This window comes from Drosophila suzukii, chromosome Y (assembly GCF_043229965.1).
Source record: "Drosophila suzukii chromosome Y, CBGP_Dsuzu_IsoJpt1.0, whole genome shotgun sequence".
Taxonomy (NCBI): domain Eukaryota; kingdom Metazoa; phylum Arthropoda; class Insecta; order Diptera; family Drosophilidae; genus Drosophila; species Drosophila suzukii.
The window spans coordinates 506,510-527,500 of NC_092085.1; the positions used below are offsets into that span (position 1 = coordinate 506,510).

At 38.5% G+C, this 20,991-nt stretch overlaps 4 non-coding genes and 1 pseudogene across 4 annotated transcripts in view; all 5 read right to left on the reverse strand.

Annotated features, from left to right (window-relative positions):
• Positions 1-4,053: 4,053 nt before the first annotated feature.
• On the reverse strand, positions 4,054-6,820 carry LOC139353826 (large subunit ribosomal RNA; annotated as a pseudogene).
• A 405-nt stretch (positions 6,821-7,225) lies between these two features.
• Positions 7,226-7,404, reverse strand: LOC139353844 (5.8S ribosomal RNA). Its single transcript, XR_011604972.1, has one exon. It is a non-coding gene; the product is annotated as a 5.8S ribosomal RNA (ribosomal RNA).
• Positions 7,405-8,069: 665 nt separating this feature from the next.
• LOC139353785 (small subunit ribosomal RNA) lies at positions 8,070-10,064 on the reverse strand. Its single transcript, XR_011604924.1, has one exon. It is a non-coding gene; the product is annotated as a small subunit ribosomal RNA (ribosomal RNA).
• Positions 10,065-16,606: 6,542 nt separating this feature from the next.
• Positions 16,607-20,554, reverse strand: LOC139353811 (large subunit ribosomal RNA). The gene has a single exon (XR_011604951.1). It is a non-coding gene; the product is annotated as a large subunit ribosomal RNA (ribosomal RNA).
• Positions 20,555-20,959: 405 nt separating this feature from the next.
• LOC139353845 (5.8S ribosomal RNA) overlaps positions 20,960-20,991 on the reverse strand; it is a 179-nt gene continuing 147 nt past the window's right edge. Inside the window, exon 1 of the ribosomal RNA XR_011604973.1 lies at positions 20,960-20,991. This exon is cut by the window's right edge and continues 147 nt beyond it. This is a non-coding gene — a ribosomal RNA (5.8S ribosomal RNA).

The window sequence follows — 20,991 nt, forward strand, 5'->3', positions numbered from 1 at the left end:
GGTACCGGTATTTGGTGACGTAAGGCAGGCTTGCTCCAGCAAACCGTACCGTCGGTCTCCTCGTGCGTGAAAGCTGTCCTTTCAGCAACATTATTGCCGTCTTGCTGGTTGACACACTCACTCCAACCTCAGCTCCCCAGGCTCCCACGATGTCCATTAACTGCTCGCCCTTCCGCTCCAGATCGGCACGGGAATTCCCATCGACGAAAAGCAGAAGATCATCTGCAAACGCGCTCAGAGCACAATGTGGCTCCAAGCGATGAAGCAGCACATCCATCAGTAGGTTCCAAATAAATGGACCACTGACAGACCCTTGCGGGCAGCCACGTGTAACCGCAACTGTGGCCGCTTCATACCTGCTGATGATGCTTGCGCTCCGGCCGGAGAAATAGCTTTTCCACAAGTCGATTTCTCGACAGCCTATTTCGACAAGCCGATCCAGCACCGCACTCCACTCCACGTTGTCGAAAGCTCCCTTGAAGTCGACAAAGATTCCAAGGACTCTCCTCTCGCGGCTGTTGGCGACGGTGTTTTTGGCGTGCATCCACGCATCCTCCACACAGCGTCCAGGCCTGAATCCGAATTGCCATCTGCAGCCATCCGGTAGCACATCCTTCAGTCGATTCACCATGATTCCTTCCAGCGCCTTCCCGAACACTGGCAAAAGGCATATGCCACGATAAGAGGCAGGATCGCTCCTGTCCTTGTCTGGCCCCTTTAACAGCGGTATCACTCTCGGGTGCTTCCACTCGGCCGGAAAGTATCCTTCCGAGAGGCACCGAGAGTACAGCTTCGTCAGGTGCTGGGGGATGGCACGCCATACCTCCTTGACAATACCGCCCGTGATGCCATCCATACCCGGCGATCGCCGGCTTCTCAGCTTTGCGACGCTGGTAGCCACCTCGAAGGCTTCGAGGATCGGTGGGGCACCAGGGGGTAAGTCATCTCGTGCTGTCGACTCCGCAACAGGGAAGAAGTTGCGGAGGAGCATATTTGCGCAGTCGTGCCACGTTACGGAAAGCGCGCCGTTCGACCGGAGACATCCGAGATCGGTTGTCTTCTTCCGGCCTCGGCATATTCGGTATACGTGCCCCCATGGATCATCATTGTGCCGTCCCACGAAGTCCCGCCAGTTTTGCTCCTTTGTCGTCAAGATAAGCTTCTTGTACTGGCCTGAGGCAAATCTCAGTCCAGCGGCAAGTTGCTCAGCATCGTCGGTGCCACTCCGGCGAGCTGCCTGCAGCCTACGCCTCAGTCTCCGGACCTCTTGGCGCTTGGTACTCAGCTCAGGATTCCACCATATTACGTTTCCCCTTGCTGCAGGTATCCTGCGCCCTATCACCCTGTCGCACACTTCATGTACGATGGAGCGAAGGGCAGACACATGGTCGTCCAACGGCGATTCCTCCAGTTCCTCAAGGCTTTGTGCTGCACTCCTTAACTCTACACTGAATCTTCGCCAACTTGCATTGGAGAGCTTCCATTGCGGTACCGGAGCTAGGCTCTCAACGGTACTGCTCGGATCTGGAGTAACCTCAACAGTAATGATGTTGTGGTCACTCAGCTCCCAGAAGTCAACTCTCCAATCGTATGTTGCCCATACTCGCGCTGCTTCGTTGACGAAGGTCACGTCGATATCACTTCTGGAGCGGTGATTATCGAACGTGAACACCTGGCTGGCCGTATTCAGCACACTGGCACCGCTTGCAATAATCCACTCGTTCATGAGCTGTCCCCGTTCGCGACTCAGGCGGTCTCCAGAGTTGTCTGGGGATTTGCTGAACCACATAGGGGAAACTGCGTTGGCGTCAAGTCCGAGGATTGTCGGTGTTCTACTAGCTAATAGCAGAACCGTATCCAGGTAGTCAGTATAGGGCTCCAGAGCAGCTAGATGCTGGCAGTATACGGAGGCCAGAAAGATGGTGCCATATCTTCCCGTGACACTCACGCACACTCCGTAGTCCGTCGTCAAAGCATCGATGGGCATGCAGATGGCAGATGGGTCGTCAACGATGATGGCAGCTTTTTTCCTCCTATCGGCGAAGATCCTCATTCCTCCAGGCAGTCCAGTTAGTCGCTTGCCCGCGTCCACATAGGGCTCCTGGACTAGTGCGAACAGGTGGCCAGCATCTCTCATCTGCTTGGCAAGCTCGATGACAGCGCAACGGCCTCGACCACAATTCGCTTGGATGAAGCTAAACATTATTAATGTTTAGCTTGCACCCTGGCTAGCAGCGCGCCGTATATCGGGCAGCCACCCGAAAGCATATAATGCCCCGAGGGCATACCCTTGTGACGGCAGTTGCGGCAGTCCACCGCATTTCTGCACTTCGCCGCGACGTGGTCGTTCTGTCCGCACTGGCGGCAGACCTGTTTCTCTCGGGGATATCTGCACTCGCTGACCTTGTGGTCAAATCCGAGGCATCGGTGGCAGGCGTAGGTGCGCACCTGAGAGCGACAGCGGTAAGAAAACCACTTGACGTACACCCTCCCGCCTTCGAGAACGGCCAGCGCCTGGTCATCGACCTCCAACGTCACATTAATTGTGGCGCCGTCAGCAGCTGACCAGGGCTTAGTCGCCAGGACCACCGCCTTCTGGAACTCCTTCAGGCTCATCTCCTCGAAATTCTTCTCCCTGAGCTCCATCATAAACTCGTCGGGTCCCACGGAGGTGTCCACATCCTGGACCGTCACACGTGGCTTTGCAGCGGTGTTCTTCGACACCTTTAGGCCCACCTCGGCGAACTTTGCGGAGGCAACGACTTTCGTCATCTCCGCCTGCGAAGGCGTGCGAATGATCGCGCCGCCCCGCTTCAGCTCACGCACCTCGTGCACTCTTACGCCCAGAGCGGGCGCTACCTCCTTGCGGATCTTCTCCGCGATCTGCTTCCCTGACAAGGCCGGGTCGTCGCACGCGACGACCGCCGACCATGTCTCCCGGATCTTTCGCGGTGCGGCTACGGGGGCAAGGGGGGCAACAGGGGCAGCAGGTGAGGCGACTGGGTGTGCGCCTCTAGTAGCGGTGGCTGCATATGAGGCGGCCGAGGCGACCGGTGTCTGCCACTTCAGGCGATCCTCAAGAACTCCAATCCGGATCATCAGGGCTCCGACGAGTTCCTCGTAGCGGTTTGCCAATAATTGCGTCTTGATGCCCACGGTAGGGCTTGCTACGCGGGACATCCTCATAATATCCGCACGGATGTCGCCCATCTCGGCAGCAACGGCACCGTTTCCCCCCCACTCTCTGTCCAAGAAGGATCTTTTCAGTCTGGCAGGTGCCACGAAGGTCCCTTCCTTATCGGCAGCAGCGGCAGCGGCACCGGCAGCGCCAGCTGCAGGGGCGACGGCAGCGGCAGTGGCTGCGGCAGCAGCAGCGGCAGCGTCAGCGGCGGGGGCAGCGGCAGCGTCAGCGGCGGGGGCAGCGGCTGCGGCAGCGGCAGTGTCAGCGGCGGTCTTGATAGTCTGCACCTCTTTAGCGCGCGATGCCTCCTTCGATGACGCCCTAGAACGTCCTTTTGAGCGCTTCTTTTCTCCGGGTGCAACATTTTTCGCCTTAGCCCCCTTCGCGGACGATGCAGATGATGAGGGGCGATCCTCTTCTGGCACGTCCCAGTCCTTGTCCGTGTCAACAATATTGGCCCACGATTCCGCGTCGAGCGCAATCAACTTAGCTTTCGGGTTCTCTCGCTCCTTAGCTTGGCTGCGCTTCCCATTGGCGCGCATCTCGCCCTCGCTCATCGAGTCAACCCCCTCCGACATCTCTTTGGTGGTGTTAAAAATAGGACTCAAAAATACACTCACCCAGTTTTTGTTAAGGCCAAGTAGCCTTTTCAGCTCGATTCAAATTTTTCAAACAAAATAAATTACCAAAAATGCTTTCAATTGTTCACAAAAGGAAAACGCGTATTCCGCCGCCTCCGACGTATGTATGATCACGCGACCAACACTCCTCGACCGCGTAGCCAAACCACGGACTCTGACACCACTTCCGCCAATTTAACTTTTGAGGAAACGCGAAAAAACGAATTTTCGAACAGAGCAAAATAATCAGGTACGATACTTGAATCTCTCCTTACACTGCCAGTTGACAGATGAGTAGATAGGGACAGTAGGAATCTCGTTAATCCATTCATGCGCGTCACTAATTAGATGACGAGGCATTTGGCTACCTTAAGAGAGTCATAGTTACTCCCGCCGTTGACCCGCGCTTACTTGAATTTCTTCACTTTGACATTCAGAGCACTGGGCAGAAATCACATTGTGTCAACACCCGCTAGGGCCATCACAATGCTTTGTTTTAATTAGACAGTCGGATTCCCCAAGTCCGTGCCAGTTCTGAATTGATTGTTAATTGATAATCGTTATAATTAATAAGAACTAATTGGTTTAACCCAATTAGTATTCTTAAAAATTTTAGCAAGAAAGTTCCACAATTGGCTACGTAACTAAACTATCCGGGGAACAAGTGACCAACATAAATGCCAGACACTCTATTTACCCAGAACGAGCACATAAACCATGTTATTGTTTCCCAATCAAGCCCGACTATCTCAATCTTCAGAGCCAATCCTTATCCCGAAGTTACGGATCTAATTTGCCGACTTCCCTTACCTACATTATTCTATCGACTAGAGACTCTTCACCTTGGAGACCAGCTGCGGATATTGGTACGGCCTGTTGAGAAGTTTGCGTGTCCCCACCATAAATTTTCAAGGTCCGAGGAGAAAATATCGACACAACAGTATATGTCATGCTCTTCTAGCCCATCTACCATATCTCTCTGCGAAAGACTTCCATGGTAGTACGGCTATAAAACAGAAAAGAAAACTCTTCCGATATCTCTCGACGGCTTCTTTATGGTCGTTCCTGTTGCCAGGATGAGCACGAGGCCCATATTTAATAACAAACGGATACTCAACAGGTTACGGAATTGGAACCGTATTCCCTTTCGTTCAAAATTATTCAAGTATATTAATTAGCTTGATTTATATAATATAATATATTTGTATGGCATTTGTGTTTTACTTGAAAATTTTCGGCTTTCGCCTTGAACTTAGGACCGACTAACTCGTGATCAACCACTGTTCACACGAAACCCTTCTCCACTTCAGTCCTCCAAGGTCTCATTCGATTATTTGCTACTACCACCAAGATCTGTACCAATGGCAGCTCCATGCAGGCTTGCGCCAAACACTTCTACGCATACCATTGTACCTTCCTACTCACTAAAGTTTCAAAATTTATATCACAAGTAATATAAATCATCTACTTTAGCGGTAATGTATAGGTATACAACTTAAGCGCCATCCATTTTAAGGGCTAGTTGCTTCGGCAGGTGAGTTGTTACACACTCCTTAGCGGATTTCGACTTCCATGATCACCGTCCTGCTGTTTTAAGCAACCAACGCCTTTCATGGTATCTGCATGAGTTGTTAATTTGGGCACCGTAACATTACGTTTGGTTCATCCCACAGCGCCAGTTCTGCTTACCAAAAGTGGCCCACTGGGCACATTATATCATAACCTTGAACTTCATATCAAGAAAGTTAAGGTTCTTACCCATTTAAAGTTTGAGAATAGGTTAAGATCGTTTCGACCCTAAGGCCTCTAATCATTCGCTTTACCAGATAAGATTATTTTATATAACATTAAAATGCACCAGCTATCCTGAGGGAAACTTCGGAAGGAACCAGCTACTAGATGGTTCGATTGGTCTTTCGCCCCTATACTCAATTCTGACAATCGATTTGCACGTCAGAACTGTTTCGGTCTTCCATCAGGGTTTCCCCTGACTTCAACCTGATCAAGTATAGTTCACCATCTTTCGGGTCACAGCATATATGCTCAAGGTACGTTCCAGTTAGAGGCATAAATAATATAAATATCATTATACATAACTATATAGAACGCCCCGGGATTGTGTTAATTAGCTATAAATAGTTAAAAAACTAATCCCATTATTAGTCAAGTTAATTACGCTATTAGGTTTATATCCCAATAACTTGCACATATGTTAGACTCCTTGGTCCGTGTTTCAAGACGGGTCCCGAAGGTATCCTGAATCTTTCGCATTGTTAATCATACAAGTGCATATAATAAACACAAAAATCAATGATAATTATGCCATTATATAATTCCGAAAAATTAACGCACTGTATTCATATAAATCTATCAGCACTTTATCAAATTAATAACATTTATTCTGTGTTAAAATGCAAGCAAATTAATTTGAATAAACTATAAGTTATATTTTATGATAAATTTTGTATGCTAATAGATTACAATGTCCTTATATGGAAAAAATGCACACTATTATCATAATATTGTTTAAATATTACAATTTTAATGATGAATTTTCCATAACGGATATTCAGGTTCATCGGGCTTAACCTCTAAGCAGTTTCACGTACTGTTTAACTCTCTATTCAGAGTTCTTTTCAACTTTCCCTCACGGTACTTGTTTACTATCGGTCTCATGGTTATATTTAGTTTTAGATGGAGTTTACCACCCACTTAGTGCTGCACTATCAAGCAACACGACTCTTTGGAAACATCATCTAGTAATCATTAACGTTATACGGGCCTGGCACCCTCTATGGGTAAATGGCCTCATTTAAGAAGGACTTAAATCGTTAATTTCTCATACTAGAATATTGACGCTCCATACACTGCATCTCACATTTGCCATATAGACAAAGTGACTTAGTGCTGAACTGATTTCTTTTCGCTCGCCGCTACTAAGAAAATCCTGGTTAGTTTCTTTTCCTCCCCTAATTAATATGCTTAAATTCAGGGGGTAGTCCCATATGAGTTGAGGTTGTGTATAACTTTTATTTGCAATTAATTCTTTATATATAATGATAAAACATTTTATTAAATTCGTTATATTTATATATATATATATTTGTATGGCATTTGTTTGGTCTAACGAATCAACGAAGAATAATAATATAGTCAACGGCTTTCTATTTTCTAATCGTTAATAAGAGACAATTCTAGATAAATTTTTTATGCTAGACATTTCTCAGTATTATTTGATTGAAAAAGAAAATATTTCTCTTCGTTTTTCACATTCAAATTAATTTACTAATGTGAGATAATGTTTTTCATATATTTGTTAATATTATGAATAAAATAATTAAATTATTATTATCCAATAATATACCATATGCTTATAAAATTTCATTATAAAATTTGTATAAACAACTTAATTAGCATAGTCTTACAACCCTCAACCATATGTAGTCCAAGCAGCACTATAAAATTAATTAAAGTACATAACAGCATGGACTGCGATATGCGTTCAAAATGTCGATGTTCATGTGTCCTGCAGTTCACACGATGACGCACAGTTTGCTGCGTTCTTCATCGACCCATGAGCCGAGTGATCCACCGCTTAGAGTTTTATATATTGGTTTGTTAATTTTGTCATATATGTTTTTATTGAAAGAAATTAAAAATACACCATTTTACTGGCATATATCAATTCCTTCAATAAATTTATTTTTATACCTAAAACGAATGCTGCGAAATGTCTTAGTTTCATATAACCAATAATATATCAAGTATTTTTTTAATGGCATTTACGGTATTAAATACTTTTTAGCGATATATATTGAAATTTATATAAAACATTAACCTGTATTAATCAGGTACAACATTGTACATTTTAGGTTGTTGCATTATCCAATGTATGCGCATAACTGAGATGAACAATACATATCGCAACGCGTGTATATTATGGTCCATATACACACAGTGTTTTATTAATTGCATTTAATATACAATATAATAATAATATCAAATAATTTCGATTTGCTTGTTCGAATTTGTTATTTGTTTGCTTTCGCTTTCTTGCTTATTTATTTCTCTTATTTATTGCAATAATATATTTATATATTATATATTTCTTATTACAATTATTATATTTCGACTTGCTTTTTCGAAATTGTATTTGATCTATATATATAGATCATATTTTTGGCAATTTAATATTTTATTTGTATTACTATAATAATGTTATTATAATAAAAACAAATTTTTTTATTAACGGTAAGGATATTAAACAATAATGATCCTTCCGCAGGTTCACCTACGGAAACCTTGTTACGACTTTTACTTCCTCTAAATAATCAAGTTCGGTCAACTTTTGCGAAACAACCGTAACACACAAGGCGTCACAGTGATCACGTCCGGAGACCTCACTAAATAATTCAATCGGTAGTAGCGACGGGCGGTGTGTACAAAGGGCAGGGACGTAATCAATGCGAGTTAATGACTCACACTTACTGGGAATTCCAAGTTCATGTGAACAGTTTCAGTTCACAATCCCAAGCATGAAAGTGGTTCAGCGGTTTACCCGGACCTCTCGGTCTAGGAAATACACGTTGATACTTTCATTGTAGCGCGCGTGCAGCCCAGGACATCTAAGGGCATCACAGACCTGTTATTGCTCAATCTCATTATTGCTAGACGCAATTTGTCCATTTAAGAAGCTAGTGTCCTTATAATGGGACAAACCAACAGGTACGGCTCCACTTATATAAACACATTCAAACACAATAAACATTTTACTGCCACCATGAATGAAGGCTATATAAGCTTCAACACCATAATCCTGAAGATATCTATTTAATATATTTGAGTCTCGTTCGTTATCGGAATTAACCAGACAAATCACTCCACGAACTAAGAACGGCCATGCACCACCACCCATAGATTCGAGAAAGAGCTATCAATCTGTCTTACACACTTATGTTCGGACCTGGTAAGTTTTCCCGTGTTGAGTCAAATTAAGCCGCAGGCTCCACTCCTGGTGGTGCCCTTCCGTCAATTCCTTTAAGTTTCAGCTTTGCAACCATACTTCCCCCGGAGCCCAAAAGCTTTGGTTTCCCGGGAAGCGACTGAGAGAGCCATAAAAGTAGCTACACCCAATTGCTAGCTGGCATCGTTTATGGTTAGAACTAGGGCGGTATCTGATCGCCTTCGAACCTCTAACTTTCGTTCTTGATTAATGAAAACATCTTTGGCAAATGCTTTCGCTTAAGTTAGTCTTACGACGGTCCAAGAATTTCACCTCTCGCGTCGTAATACTAATGCCCCCAAACTGCTTCTATTAATCATTACCTCTTGATCTGAAAACCAATGAAAGCAGAACAGAGGTCTTATTTCATTATCCCATGCACAGAATATTCAGGCATTTGAAGCCTGCTTTAAGCACTCTAATTTGTTCAAAGTAATTGTACCGGCCCACAATAACACTCGTTTAAGAGCACTAATGCAGGTTTTTAAATAGGAGGAACATATGAAAAAATACAAGTATCTAAGCACATGTAAGAACTCCACCGGTAATACGCTTACATACATAAAGGTATAGTACTAACCACAATTGTAAGTTGTACTACCCGTATGAAGCACAAGTTCAACTACGAACGTTTTAACCGCAACAACTTTAATATACGCTATTGGAGCTGGAATTACCGCGGCTGCTGGCACCAGACTTGCCCTCCAATTGGTCCTTGTTAAAGGATTTAAAGTGTACTCATTCCAATTACAGGGCCTCGGATATGAGTCCTGTATTGTTATTTTTCGTCACTACCTCCCCGAGCTGGGAGTGGGTAATTTACGCGCCTGCTGCCTTCCTTAGATGTGGTAGCCGTTTCTCAGGCTCCCTCTCCGGAATCGAACCCTGATTCCCCGTTACCCGTTGCAACCATGGTAGTCCTAGATACTACCATCAAAAGTTGATAGGGCAGACATTTGAAAGATCTGTCGTCGGTACAAGACCATACGATCTGCATGTTATCTAGAGTTCAACCAATATAACGATCTTGCGATCGCTTGGTTTTAGCCTAATAAAAGCACATGTCCCATAAGGTTCATGTTTTAATTGCATGTATTAGCTCTAGAATTACCACAGTTATCCAAGTAACTGTTAACGATCTAAGGAACCATAACTGATATAATGAGCCTTTTGCGGTTTCACTTTTAATTCGTGTGTACTTAGACATGCATGGCTTAATCTTTGAGACAAGCATATAACTACTGGCAGGATCAACCAGAATAATGTTTTTATTCATATTTCATTCATATTTTTGAATAGAAATTAGCAATATAAATTTTATAGATTGTTTTCTATCGAATACGGCCATTTTTATATAGCATTCGTATACGTTTGTTTTCAATATATACTTGTTTCGCCACTAATAATAACAAGTTTTTTAATTATTGATGTTTAAAAAAAAGAAATATCTTATCTTCTTTAAAACACAATATTTTGTAATATGTAATAATATTTTCTTTATATATGCATATTTCATTCTAAAATATCATTTTTGTTCGACATACGTCATTATTGTATCCACACATGTACAATTTTTGTTTAACCAATATATAATATTGAGTTAAATCATTTGTATTTTGATGATAAATTTAAAATTTATCTGTATATATTCATATAGACTCTTTGGTAATATATAATATAAAACCGAGCGCATATATGATATGTACTTTAATAATAAAATATATTTATAATTCGCTTTTACGCCTTTTTTTGTGTAAACTAATATTAAATAGTTAAGATAGAGGCAGAAAGGTCAAATATACATTTACAATGTATATCTAGCAATCCTGCCTCTTTTTGTTTTAAATAGGATTAATTAACGATAAAATTGGGAAACAATTTGTTATTCTATGTATAATAGAAACACTTGGCCTTTGTTTCGACTTTATTATCTTGGGCTTAAAATATTAACCGCGGAGCCAAGTCCCATATTCATAAATGAACACAGAAACAAATTTGACGGATAATATCTTATCTACCGACTATTGTCAATAGGAGATGGCCGGCCCATTGACCATCCTATAGTAGTTTTTGGACCCATTATCTTTAATTCGGGTATTTTCAATTGTCTTTGCCACCAAACCATTTGAAACTCTCTCTTATAATAAGAGAATACACATATAATTCCATTATATGGATATATCATCTTCATTTTATTTGCTACATCACCATATAATAGTTTTTGAACCCGTAATCTTCAATTCGGGTATTTTCAATTATCTTTACCAACCAACCATATGGTATTCTTTCTTATAATAAGAGAATACATGTGTATATCCATTATATGGATATATGGTCTTAACTTTATTTGCTACACCACCCTATAGTAGTTTTTGAACCCAATATCTTCAATTCGGGTATTTTCAATTCTCTTTGCCAACCACCCATATGGTATTCTCTCTTATAATAAGAGAATACAAGTATATTTTCATTATATGGATATAATGCCATTTATTTTTCAATATCCATATAATTCATTTAGTTTTGTATGTACAAAACAAGTTTTCTTTATAGTATTGACAAAATCATATGCATACGCATAACATAAGTTTTGACCAATACGAGGAGGGGCCCGCCAACGACCACCTCCCTATAGTAGTTTTTGGACCCATGATCTTCTAAAAGCATGTTTACAGTACTAGCGTCACCCTCACTAGGTTTATATATCGTGTTTCAGTGATACACAGGTAAATTTTACCATGTATTCTTAAGTATATGGCAATTATATGCCATATCTATATAATTCAATCATATTTTAATGTATATTTATTATATTATACATTATTATGCCTTATAGGTATTATACCTATAAGCCATATCCATACGATTCATTTACTAGTGCCGCCCCTCACTAGGTTTATATATCTTATTGCATTGATATACAATTTATTCTTATTTATATGGCATTTATATGCCATATCTATACAATTCCTTCATATTTCGATGTATACTTGCTAGATTATACATTGTTATGCCTTATAGGTATTATACCTATAAGCCATATCCATACGATTCACTTATATAAATATATGTATATTTTTTAATACATTATTTTTTTTCACTTTTGTATGGATTTTTATGCATATCCATACATTTATATGGATATGCTTGGCGGTCTTAATAGTATTGACAAACTTATATGCATAGCATAGGTTTTGACCAATACGAGGAGGGGCCCGCCAACGACCACCTCCCTATAGTAGTTTTTGGACCCATGATCTTCTAAAAGCATGTTTACAGTACTAGTGTCACCCTCACTAGGTTTATATATCGTGTTTCAGTGATATACGGGTAAATTTTACCATTTATTCTTAAGTATATGGCATTTATATGCCATATCTATATAATTCAATCATATTTTAATGTATATTTATTATATTATACATTATTATGCCTTATAGGTATTATACCTATAAGCCATATCCATACGATTCATTTACTAGTGCCGCCCCTCACTAGGTTTATATATCTTATTGCATTGATATACAATTTATTCTTATTTATATGGCATTTATATGCCATATCTATACAATTCCTGCATATTTCGATGTATATTTGCTAGATTATACATTGTTATGCCTTATAGGTATTATACCTATAAGCCATATCCATACGATTCACTTATATAAATATATGTATATTTTTTAATACATTATTTTTTTTCACTTTTGTATGGATTTTTATGCATATCCATACATTTATATGGATATGCTTGGCGGTCTTAATAGTATTGACAAACTTATATGCATAACATAGGTTTTGACCAATACGAGGAGGGGCCCGCCAACGACCACCTCCCTATAGTAGTTTTTGGACCCATGATCTTCTAAAAGCATGTTTACAGTACTAGTGTCACCCTCACTAGGTTTATATATCGTGTTTCAGTGATATACGGGTAAATTTTACCATTTATTCTTAAGTATATGGCATTTATATGCCATATCTATATAATTCAATCATATTTTAATGTATATTTATTATATTATACATTATTATGCCTTATAGGTATTATACCTATAAGCCATATCCATACGATTCATTTACTAGTGCCGCCCCTCACTAGGTTTATATATCTTATTGCATTGATATACAATTTATTCTTATTTATATGGCATTTATATGCCATATCTATACAATTCCTGCATATTTCGATGTATATTTGCTAGATTATACATTGTTATGCCTTATAGGTATTATACCTATAAGCCATATCCATACGATTCACTTATATAAATATATGTATATTTTTTAATACATTATTTTTTTTCACTTTTGTATGGATTTTTATGCATATCCATACATTTATATGGATATGCTTGGCGGTCTTAATAGTATTGACAAACTTATATGCATAACATAGGTTTTGACCAATACGAGGAGAGGCCCGCCAACGACCACCTCCCTATAGTAGTTTTTGGACCCATGATCTTCTAAAAGCATGTTTACAGTACTAGTGTCACCCTCACTAGGTTTATATATCGTGTTTCAGTGATATACGTGTAAATTTTACCATTTATTCTTAAGTATATGGCATTTATATGCCATATCTATATAATTCAATCATATTTTAATGTATATTTATTATATTATACATTATTATGCCTTATAGGTATTATACCTATAAGCCATATCCATACGATTCATTTACTAGTGCCGCCCCTCACTAGGTTTATATATCTTATTGCATTGATATACAATTTATTCTTATTTATATGGCATTTATATGCCATATCTATACAATTCCTTCATATTTCGATGTATACTTGCTAGATTATACATTGTTATGCCTTATAGGTATTATACCTATAAGCCATATCCATACGATTCACTTATATAAATATATGTATATTTTTCAATACATTATTTTTTTTCACTTTTGTATGGATTTTTATGCATATCCATACATTTATATGGATATGCTTGGCGGTCTTAATAGTATTGACAAACTTATATGCATAACATAGGTTTTGACCAATACGAGGAGGGGCCCGCCAACGACCACCTCCCTATAGTAGTTTTTGGACCCATGATCTTCTAAAAGCATGTTTACAGTACTAGTGTCACCCTCACTAGGTTTATATATCGTGTTTCAGTGATATACGGGTAAATTTTACCATTTATTCTTAAGTATATGGCATTTATATGCCATATCTATATAATTCAATCATGTTTTAATGTATATTTATTATATTATACATTATTATGCCTTATAGGTATTATACCTATAAGCCATATCCATACGATTCATTTACTAGTGCCGCCCCTCACTAGGTTTATATATCTTATTGCATTGATATACAATTTATTCTTATGTATATGGCATTTATATGCCATATCTATACAATTCCTTCATATTTCGATGTATACTTGCTAGATTATACATTGTTATGCCTTATAGGTATTATACCTATAAGCCATATCCATACGATTCACTTATATAAATATATGTATATTTTTCAATACATTATTTTTTTTCACTTTTGTATGGATTTTTATGCATATCCATACATTTATATGGATATGCTTGGCGGTCTTAATAGTATTGACAAACTTATATGCATAACATAGGTTTTGACCAATACGAGGAGGGGCCCGCCAACGACCACCTCCCTATAGTAGTTTTTGGACCCATTATCTTCCAAAAGCATGTTTACAGTACTAGCGTCACCCTCACTAGGTTTATATATCGTGTTTAAGTGATATACGGGTAAATTTTACCATTTATTCTTAAGTATATGGCATTTATATGCCATATCTATATAATTCAATCATGTTTTAATGTATATTTATTATATTATACATTATTATGCCTTATAGGTATTATACCTATAAGCCATATCCATACGATTCATTTACTAGTGCCGCCCCTCACTAGGTTTATATATCTTATTGCATTGATATACAATTTATTCTTATGTATATGGCATTTATATGCCATATCTATACAATTCCTGCATATTTCGATGTATATTTGCTAGATTATACATTGTTATGCCTTATAGGTATTATACCTATAAGACATATCCATACGATTCACTTATATAAATATATGTATATTTTTCAATACATTATTTTTTTTTCACTTTTGTATGGATTTGTATGCATATCCATACATTTATATGGATATGCTTGGCGTTCTTTATAGTATTGACAACCTCATATGTATAACATAGGTTTTGATCAATACGAGGAGGGGCCCGCCAACGACCACCTCCCTATAGTAGTTTTTTACCCCGAGCTCTGCCAAAATCATGTTTACAGTACTAGTGCCACCCTTCACTAGGTTTTTATATCTTATTTCAGTGATATAAGTGTTAATCATTCTATTTATTCTTATGCATATGGCATTTAAAAGCCATATCTATACAATTCATTCATATTTCAATGTATATTTATAATATTAAACCATATTATGACATATAGGTATTATACCTGTAAGCCATATCTATACGATTCATTCACTAGTGCCGCCCCTCACTAGGTTTATATATCTCATTTCAGTGATATATGGGTAAACTCTATTATTTTTCATATGACACTTATATGCTGCCATATATATAAAAATGCATTTATATTTCAACGTATATATATTTACTATATTATACATTAATATGCCTTAAAGGTATTATATCTACTATAAGCCATATCCATACGATTCATTTATATAAATACATATATGTATAATTTTCTATACATAAATTTTTTTTTATTAATATATGGGTTTCCTAAGCATATCCATATAATCCATTTAGTCTTATATGGATTAGATTGGTCTTCTTTATTGTATTGCCAAACTCATATTGATAACATAAGTTTTGAACAATAAGAGCAGCCGCCAACCAACCAACCGCCGCTACCATTACTTACTTTTATATATGTCCTCTTTATTTTAATGGTCTCTTTATTTGAATTTCAATACCATAGGAATATTTATACATCGAATATGTTTGCCACTAATTTTTCGCGTCACTTATAATATGACGATACAGACTTGCTACCATAACATAAGTTTTGAACAATAAGAGGAGCAGCCGCCAACCAACCAACCAACCAACCACTGCTACCATTGGAGGAACATATACTTACTTATTATATGGCCTCTCTCTGTACTTTAATGGTCTCTTTACTTGAATTTGAATACCATAGGAATATTTATATACATCGAATATGTTTGCCATTAATTTTTCGCGTCACTTATAATATGACGATACAGACTTGCTACCATAACATAAGTTTTGAACAATAAGAGGAGCAGACACCAACCAACCAACCGCTGCTACCATTGGAGGAACATATACTTACTTTTATATATGTCCTCTTTATTTAAATGGTCTCTTCATTTGAATATTAATACCATAGGAATATTTATACATCGAATATTGTTTGCCACTAATTTTTCGCGTCACTAATAATATGACGATACAGACTTGCTACCATAACATAAGTTTTGAACAATAAGAGGAGCAGACACCAACCAACCAACCGCTGCTACCATTGGAGGAACATATACTTACTTTTATATATGTCCTCTTTACTTGCATTATCAAAATACCATAGGAATATTTATACATGGAATATGTTTGCCACTTTATCATCGCGTCACTAATAAAGATGACGATGCATTTTGTTTGTTCAATATTTATTTATAATAATATATTGATTTTTTTATAGGTCTCTTATATTACTAGACCTTTTGCTAACCACAAAGTGGCGCGCCGTTGCAAGCAAGCATAAATTATTATGCCGCTTGCAACATCTTTATTATCGAATCATCAAGCAAAGGATAAGCTTCAGTGGATCGCAGTATGGCAGCTGCTCAACCACTTACAACACCTTGCCTGTTACAAAAGTCGTTTACAATTGATTCTAGGCTTTGTCATTGTATTAAATAATGCTTTTATATGTAACTAGCGCGGCATCAGGTGATCAAAGATCCTCCCAATTTACTATGTTACAAATTACATTGGCATCACATCCATTGTCGTTTATAAAGTAAATTATAAACTTTAAATGGTTTAGAAGCCATACAATGCAAATTGCCCCTTATTTATCATTGCAGTCCAGCACGGATACGACCTTAGAGGCGTTCAGGCATAATCCAACGGACGTAGCGTCATACCACTGTTCGCTCGAACAAGTATTGTGCCATTGGTCCGTACCTGCGGTTCCTCTCGTACTACGCAGGAATGCTGTCGCAACAACGTTTTGTCATTAGTAGGGTAAAACTAACCTGTCTCACGACGGTCTAAACCCAGCTCACGTTCCCTTGCATGGGTGAACAATCCAACGCTTGGTGAATTTTGCTTCACAATGATAGGAAGAGCCGACATCGAAGGATCAAAAAGCGACGTCGCTATGAACGCTTGGCCGCCACAAGCCAGTTATCCCTATGGTAACTTTTCTGACACCTCTTGTTAAAAACTCTTTAAACCAAAAGGATCGATAGGCCGAGCTTTTGCTGTCCCTGTGTGTACTGAACACCGAGATCAAGTCAGCATTTGCCCTTTTGCTCTATGTGTGGTTTCTGTCCGCACTGAGCTGGCCTTGGGACACCTCCGTTATTATTTGAGAGATGTACCGCCCCAGTCAAACTCCCTACCTGGCAATGTCCTTGAATTGGATCATACCTGAGTAATTGGAGTTATACCAAATTTTCAAATCAAAAATACATAAATGCACCGTTTTATTAAAGAATTTGTTTGCGATTATATAACAAACTCGTGATACTTTGATCAAGAAGCTTGCATCAAAACCCAATACCATAAGATATAATAAATATATCCGTATAATGGCTAGGAAATGATACACGTTCCATTTAATCAAGTAAGTAAGGAAACAATAAGAGTAGTGGTATTTCATTGGCGATACCAAACCGAAGTCTAATATCTCCCACTTATTCTACACCTCTTATGTCTCCTTACACTGCCAGATTAGAGTCAAGCTCAAAAGGGTCTTCTTTCCCCGCTAATTATTCCAAGCCCGTTCCCTTGGCTGTGGTTTCGCTAGATAGTAGATAGGGACAGTAGGAATCTCGTTAATCCATTCATGCGCGTCACTAATTAGATGACGAGGCATAGTTACTCCCGCCGTTGACCCGCGCTTACTTGAATTTCTTCACTTTGACATTCAGAGCACTGGGCAGAAATCACATTGTGTCAACACCCGCTAGGGCCATCACAATGCTTTGTTTTAATTAGACAGTCGGATTCCCCAAGTCCGTGCCAGTTCTGAATTGATTGTTAATTGATAATCGTTATAATTAATAAGAACTAATTGGTTTAACCCAATTAGTATTCTTAAAAATTTTAGCAAGAAAGTTCCACAATTGGCTACGTAACTAAACTATCCGGGGAACAAGTGACCAACATAAATGCCAGACACTCTATTTACCCAGAACGAGCACATAAACCATGTTATTGTTTCCCAATCAAGCCCGACTATCTCAATCTTCAGAGCCAATCCTTATCCCGAAGTTACGGATCTAATTTGCCGACTTCCCTTACCTACATTATTCTATCGACTAGAGACTCTTCACCTTGGAGACCAGCTGCGGATATTGGTACGGCCTGTTGAGAAGTTTGCGTGTCCCCACCATAAATTTTCAAGGTCCGAGGAGAAAATATCGACACAACAGTATATGTCATGCTCTTCTAGCCCATCTACCATATCTCTCTGCGAAAGACTTCCATGGTAGTACGGCTATAAAACAGAAAAGAAAACTCTTCCGATATCTCTCGACGGCTTCTTTATGGTCGTTCCTGTTGCCAGGATGAGCACGAGGCCCATATTTAATAACAAACGGATACTCAACAGGTTACGGAATTGGAACCGTATTCCCTTTCGTTCAAAATTATTCAAGTATATTAATTAGCTTGATTTATATAATATAATATATTTGTATGGCATTTGTGTTTTACTTGAAAATTTTCGGCTTTCGCCTTGAACTTAGGACCGACTAACTCGTGATCAACCACTGTTCACACGAAACCCTTCTCCACTTCAGTCCTCCAAGGTCTCATTCGATTATTTGCTACTACCACCAAGATCTGTACCAATGGCAGCTCCATGCAGGCTTGCGCCAAACACTTCTACGCATACCATTGTACCTTCCTACTCACTAAAGTTTCAAAATTTATATCACAAGTAATATAAATCATCTACTTTAGCGGTAATGTATAGGTATACAACTTAAGCGCCATCCATTTTAAGGGCTAGTTGCTTCGGCAGGTGAGTTGTTACACACTCCTTAGCGGATTTCGACTTCCATGATCACCGTCCTGCTGTTTTAAGCAACCAACGCCTTTCATGGTATCTGCATGAGTTGTTAATTTGGGCACCGTAACATTACGTTTGGTTCATCCCACAGCGCCAGTTCTGCTTACCAAAAGTGGCCCACTGGGCACATTATATCATAACCTTGAACTTCATATCAAGAAAGTTAAGGTTCTTACCCATTTAAAGTTTGAGAATAGGTTAAGATCGTTTCGACCCTAAGGCCTCTAATCATTCGCTTTACCAGATAAGATTATTTTATATAACATTAAAATGCACCAGCTATCCTGAGGGAAACTTCGGAAGGAACCAGCTACTAGATGGTTCGATTGGTCTTTCGCCCCTATACTCAATTCTGACAATCGATTTGCACGTCAGAACTGTTTCGGTCTTCCATCAGGGTTTCCCCTGACTTCAACCTGATCAAGTATAGTTCACCATCTTTCGGGTCACAGCATATATGCTCAAGGTACGTTCCAGTTAGAGGCATAAATAATATAAATATCATTATACATAACTATATAGAACGCCCCGGGATTGTGTTAATTAGCTATAAATAGTTAAAAAACTAATCCCATTATTAGTCAAGTTAATTACGCTATTAGGTTTATATCCCAATAACTTGCACATATGTTAGACTCCTTGGTCCGTGTTTCAAGACGGGTCCCGAAGGTATCCTGAATCTTTCGCATTGTTAATCATACAAGTGCATATAATAAACACAAAAATCAATGATAATTATGCCATTATATAATTCCGAAAAATTAACGCACTGTATTCATATAAATCTATCAGCACTTTATCAAATTAATAACATTTATTCTGTGTTAAAATGCAAGCAAATTAATTTGAATAAACTATAAGTTATATTTTATGATAAATTTTGTATGCTAATAGATTACAATGTCCTTATATGGAAAAAATGCACACTATTATCATAATATTGTTTAAATATTACAATTTTAATGATGAATTTTCCATAACGGATATTCAGGTTCATCGGGCTTAACCTCTAAGCAGTTTCACGTACTGTTTAACTCTCTATTCAGAGTTCTTTTCAACTTTCCCTCACGGTACTTGTTTACTATCGGTCTCATGGTTATATTTAGTTTTAGATGGAGTTTACCACCCACTTAGTGCTGCACTATCAAGCAACACGACTCTTTGGAAACATCATCTAGTAATCATTAACGTTATACGGGCCTGGCACCCTCTATGGGTAAATGGCCTCATTTAAGAAGGACTTAAATCGTTAATTTCTCATACTAGAATATTGACGCTCCATACACTGCATCTCACATTTGCCATATAGACAAAGTGACTTAGTGCTGAACTGATTTCTTTTCGCTCGCCGCTACTAAGAAAATCCTGGTTAGTTTCTTTTCCTCCCCTAATTAATATGCTTAAATTCAGGGGGTAGTCCCATATGAGTTGAGGTTGTGTATAACTTTTATTTGCAATTAATTCTTTATATATAATGATAAAACATTTTATTAAATTCGTTATATTTATATATATATATATTTGTATGGCATTTGTTTGGTCTAACGAATCAACGAAGAATAATAATATAGTCAACGGCTTTCTATTTTCTAATCGTTAATAAGAGACAATTCTAGATAAATTTTTTATGCTAGACATTTCTCAGTATTATTTGATTGAAAAAGAAAATATTTCTCTTCGTTTTTCACATTCAAATTAATTTACTAATGTGAGATAATGTTTTTCATATATTTGTTAATATTATGAATAAAATAATTAAATTATTATTATCCAATAATATACCATATGCTTATAAAATTTCATTATAAAATTTGTATAAACAACTTAATTAGCATAGTCTTACAACCCTCAACCATATGTAGTCCAAGCAGCAC